The sequence below is a fragment of the Glycine soja genome, chromosome 10, assembly GCF_004193775.1.
Source record: "Glycine soja cultivar W05 chromosome 10, ASM419377v2, whole genome shotgun sequence".
Classification (NCBI taxonomy): domain Eukaryota; kingdom Viridiplantae; phylum Streptophyta; class Magnoliopsida; order Fabales; family Fabaceae; genus Glycine; species Glycine soja.
In genome coordinates, this window is record NC_041011.1 from 33,640,802 (window position 1) to 33,646,801 (window position 6,000).

Here is a 6,000-nt window from a genome sequence, read left to right on the forward strand (position 1 = left end):
GTAAATTATGCATGAATTTAAAACAATAACTTAGGTAATTAGCAATAATCTAAATTGACTTACAGAATCTAGAACTATGTAACAGAGATGCTGAGACATTGACCATCGTGTGCAATTTTAGAGAGATCTTCGTGCTTTATATACAAGGGGAAGTGTTCATTAAACACCCCGAACACGGTAGCATCCCACAAAACCTGGAGAGGCTTCAAAAAAAGTTGTGGGATGGTCAATATCATCAAATATAGGGGATCATCGACCTCATGATCCAGCCTATCTGGAGGTTTTGCTGCAGACACAACTGCCTATTTATCCAACATAGTTAATTAACATAATTTAATTACAGGGAACAATTCAATTCAAAAAAATAAGCATATAATGAGAGTAAAATACTTGTTCTGATAAATGCTTCACGAGATGTGTCGGCCAAGCAAGGAAGGTGTTCATTGCCTACCCCACTAAAATAACCTCGTCAGTGGGTACAGGAACGGGAGCCTCTGTATCTTTAACCTCCTCAACACCAACTTCCCATGGCCATGCAACAAAGGGATGTTGTGAACTGTTGTAGATCCCTCATAAACTCTTCCTAGGGCAACCAGGCGAGAAGGATTTTCTTCGATGTGCAACCCACATTTGTTGAAGTCACCCGTGTCTGGATCGGTCGGTGAGGGATCAACACAACTCCCCTTTGTGCTGACACGAGCAACTAAGGGACCAACCTCAGGCTCCGGAGGCAGTGCAAGTCCTTGTGATTGGATCTATGATTGCAACTGGGACTGCATCTGGCTGAAGGATAACATCAGCTACCGAGTCACTTTTTCTATGATCGACTCCTCCAGTTGGTCCCTGATTTGTTGAGTCAACTGCTCGAGTTCTTCGGGAGCCATGGAGGATGAACTTCGGGAGCTTCATGGAGCCGATCCAAAGTATTGCTTTATGGTGACACCGGTTCCAGCAGCACGCACACGGCCAGGGTGTTTGATGTAAGCTCCATTGGAGCTTGTAGGCCTAGGATCTTCTTCATCAATGGATTCCTTTGCTTCTTGGAAGATGAATGGCAGCGGAATGGAGAAAGGGAGAGAGAGAGGAGACGCCACTTCAAGGAGAAGATGAGTCTAGAAGAAGCTCACCACCATAGGAGGCCATGGATAAGAGCTTGGAGGAAGAAGGAGATGAATGAAGGGAGAGGGAGAGAAGAACACGAAATTTTGTGCTCCAAATGAGCTTTGAAATCTGAAGTTTAATATTCAAATGATCAAAGTTGAAAAAAATGCACACACACGACCTCTATTTATAGCCTAAGTGTCACACAAAATTGGAGGGAAATTCAAATTTCACTTGAATTTGAAATTGAATTTGTGGAGCCAAACTTTGGAGCCAAAATTTCACTAATTATGATTAGTGAATTTTAGTTATGGTTCAGCCCACTAATCCAAGATCAATTCCAAGATTCTCCACTAAGTGTGCTTAGGTGTCATGAGGCATGAAAAGCATGAAGGACATGCACAAAGTGTGACTATATGATGTGGCAATGGGGTGTAGTAAGCAAATGCTCACCTCCCCCTCTAAAATTTAATTGGATTGGGCTTCTACCAATTCAATTAAATTTATTTCCAATCACACACATCAAATATCCACTTAGTGCATCTGAAATTACAAAACTACCCCTAATACAAAAACTAGTCTAGGTGCCCTAAAATACAAGGGCTGAAAAATCCTATATTTCTAGGGTACCCTACCTACATTATGGAGCCCTAAATACAAGGCCCAAAAATAATGAAACCTTAATCTAATATTTACAAAGATAAGTGGGCTCGTACTTAGCCCATGGGCCCGAAATCTACCCTAAGGCTCATAAGAACCCTAGGGCCTTCTCTTGCATCTCTGGCCCAATCTACTTGGAGTTTTCTATCCAATGCCCTTGCGGGGTAGGATTGCATCATTCCCTCCCCCTTGAAAAGGATTTGACCTCAAATCCCGAGGTTCTTGAAACTCTGGGCTTTTTTCCTCAACACCTAGATGAATATGCTCTTGATACCACATGATGCAAGCTCCATTGGAGCTTGTAGGCCTAGGATCTTCTTCATCAATGGGTTCCTTTGCTTCTTGGAAGATGAATGGCAGCGGAATGGAGAAGGAAGAGAGAGAGGAGACACCACTTCAAGGAGAAGATGAGTCTAGAAGAAGCTCACCACCATAGGAGGCCATGGATAAGAGCTTGGAGGAAGAAGGAGATGAATGAAGGGAGAGGGAGAGAAGAACACGAAATTTTGTGCTCCAAATGAGCTTTGAAATCTGAAGTTTAATATTCAAATCATCAAAGTTGAAAAAAATGCACACACATGACCTCTATTTATAGCCTAAGTGTCACACAAAATTGGAGGGAAATTCAAATTTCACTTGAATTTGAAATTGAATTTGTGGAGCCAAACTTTGGAGCCAAAATTTCACTAATTATGATTAGTGAATTTTAGTTATGGTTCAGCCCACTAATCCAAGATCAATTCCAAGATTCTCCACTAAGTTTGCTTAGGTGTCATGAGGCATGAAAAGCATGAAGGACATGCACAAAGTGTGACTATATGATGTGGCAATGGGGTGTAGTAAGCAAATGCTCACCTCCCCCTCTAAAATTTAATTGGATTGGGCTTCTACCAATTCAATTAAATTTATTTCCAATCACACACATCAAATATCCACTTAGTGCATCTGAAATTACAAAACTACCCCTAATACAAAAACTAGTCTAGGTGCTCTAAAATACAAGGGCTGAAAAATCCTATATTTCTAGGGTACCCTACCTACATTATGGAGCCCTAAATACAAGGCCCAAAAATAATGAAACCTTAATCTAATATTTACAAAGATAAGTAGGCTCGTACGTAGCCCATGGGCCCGAAATCTACCCTAAGGCTCATAAGAACCCTAGGGCCTTCTCTTGCATCTCTGGCCCAATCTACTTGGAGTTTTCTATCCAATGCCCTTGCGGGGTAGGATTGCATCAGTGTTCTAGTCGCCCAATGGCAGCAATTAGGAGATCCTGACATCCATTGGGGATAGACGAACCCTGTGATGCCTGCTCCTCCAAACAATCCTCTACAGAACACATATTTGTTTATTCATTCACAGAATAAACAAAGATAATTACAATTCTTAATTGAAAATGAATTACAATCTTCTCAGCAATTTCCTTTGCTGCCTCAGACATCATCTGCCCAGTTTTCTTGATACGAGCCATCTTCCACTTCATGTGTCGTCTGATGAGAGATAGAGGGTCAATGACGCCCTCAATGCTTCCAAACTGAGCAGCTTCCTCTAGTTTTTTCTTTGTCTTCTCAGCCATCAGCTTCTGTTCTAAATATTCATAACCCCTACGAGACAACACGTGGGGGCAGTGTTTTGCTTTTGGATGACCTGTGCTTTTTTCCACACATCCTGCAAAAATAGAACATTAATGAAAATGATTACTACAATGTATTATAAGAATTGAATTTTTAGTGGAAAACAATTAAAATGACAAAGTATATACCTCCCACGAGGGGTCTCTGCGGGTCTGACAAAATTTGATTCATTTCTCCTTGCTAATGTCGTATTTTTCATAAACAGTGTCCTCCACACTATCCTTGTCGGCTGCAAGTGCCTATTTCCTCGTCAAATCAGATTTAAACTGTCTCCACCGCTCACCGACAGTCTGAAGTACTTTCTTGTTTGTCTTACCGTTAGAAGCTTCAAGGATATCAAATTCCGCCTGACAAACAATAAATTAGGTTTTATTGTTATATTGTTAGTAATTTATAAATTTTGGCTAATAAAGAAAATCAAAGATGAAAACTAAAATACCTGAATATCCTCCCATATCAAATCCTTTTGAGCAGCAGGGACTTCCTTCCAAGTCTCGTATGTCACGTCGACCTTATCACGAGTGACAATCCCAAAATATGTTCTTAATTTCTTCTTGTGGGGACCGTCGACCTTCCCGATCGTAGGATCGACGTGGACCACTAGTCTCTCTGCCCCAGGTGGTCTAGTGGCCAAGGATTGTAGCCGTGTGGCTTTACGTGTCCGCTTCAAGGTAGAAGGAGATGCTGATGCTACTGCAGGAGAAGGAGGAGGAGGAAGAGGCGAGGCAGATGGAGTAGCCATGGGCCTGTAAAGAAAAAAACTTGAGTTAGTTAACATTATCAAAAAACTGAATCAGTTATGTAAATGAATGTACCGAAATGAAATACATAATTTGAAAATTACATTAGACGATGTTAATTAATTCTCCTTCATCATGATTATTACAATTAACATGAAGTGTCCATGTATGAATCATCATCTTCTACATTAACACCAATTGTTTTCCCATGTAGAACCACGGACCACCTTTCATCACAAGGGTTTTGCACATAAAATACCTATTTAGCTTGTTCTGCCATGATGAAAGGGTCATTATGGTAAGCTAGTTTCTTTAGGTCTACCAACGTAAATCCTACATCATCGGTCCGCACACCGGTGTTGTTGTCAACCCATTTACATTTGAAAACACATACACTAAATTTGACATAGTTAACCTCCCAAATTTTATCAATGAACCCAAAGTAAGGGATGGAAGCTACACAGGGATTATGATCATGTACACATGTGAAGTGTTGAGATTCAGCCCTTAAGGTGAACCCGCTGTTTTGCATTGTACTTTTCTCGTCTTGTGCTTTTGTGTAAAAGGAATACTTGTTTATGTCGTATCCTTGCCAAGTTATAACATTTCTTTTAGGCCCATCTGCTAGCTTTCTTAATGTTTTAGAAGCATTTTCATCAACAAAGATTGTATCTTTAAACCAATCAAAGAAAGTCTTGTTATGATTTTTCAAGACCTAGTTCTTTGACATTTTTGGATTACTTTATTTGACTAAACCTTCATGCTGAAGTATGAATGGCAAAACTTCATTACTGTTATTCAACACATACAAGTGAGCTTGTAACAAATCTTCTACACTTGGAGTGATAAGATGCAGTCCTCTTGAACCTTTACCGCCCACTCTGTCGTCATGGTGAGAGTTAGGAAGGCCAACAAGTTTAGCCTTTACAATGTACTCTGAACAAAATTCAATGGCTTCTTCTGCAATGTACCTTTCAACAATAGATGCTTTCGGACGATGTAGATTCTTGGTATATCCTTTTAAGATCTTCATGTATCGCTCAACCAGGTACATCCACCGCAAATAAACAGGATCGCAACATTTGATTTCTCTGACCAGATGAACAATTAAGTGAACCATGATGTCAAAGAAAGCAGGAGGAAAATACATCTCCAACTGGCATAGTATAATTGTGGCCTCATTTTCCTGGTCATCAAACTTGACAGGATCAAGGACTTTGCTACATATGGCATTGAAGAAAAAACACAGGCGAGTTATGGCTAACCTGACTTTGTTAGGCAAAATGTCTCGTATGGCCACGACTAACAATTATTGCCTCAACACGTGACAATCGTGAGACTTTAACCCTACCAGCTTAAGCTCCTTCAACTGCACAAGGCTCTTAATATTTAAAGAGTATCCTTGTGGGACTTTGACCCAATGCAGACATTGACAAAACTGATCTTCTCCTTTCTGGACAACATATGACAAGCTGGAGGCAAGTATATTTTTTTACCATCAAACCTTGGATGCAACTACAATCGTATACCCATGTCAGCTAGATCTTGATGGGTATTCAGACCATCTTTCGTCTTGAATGTTATGGAGCATCCCAATGACACTATCACATACATTTTTCTCCATATGCATAACATCAATACAATGTCTAATATCTAGATCAGACCAGTACGGAAGATCAAAGAAAATGGACCTCTTCTTCCATATGCAACTCTTACTTTTATCCTTCTTTTGGGTTTTTCCAAATACAGTATTCAGGTGTTGAACCCACTGGAAGACCTACTCACCAGTCAATGGTATCGGCGTATTTTCGTGCTCTTGACTTCCATTAAATGCTTTTTTCAATCGCCTGTAAGGGTGATGA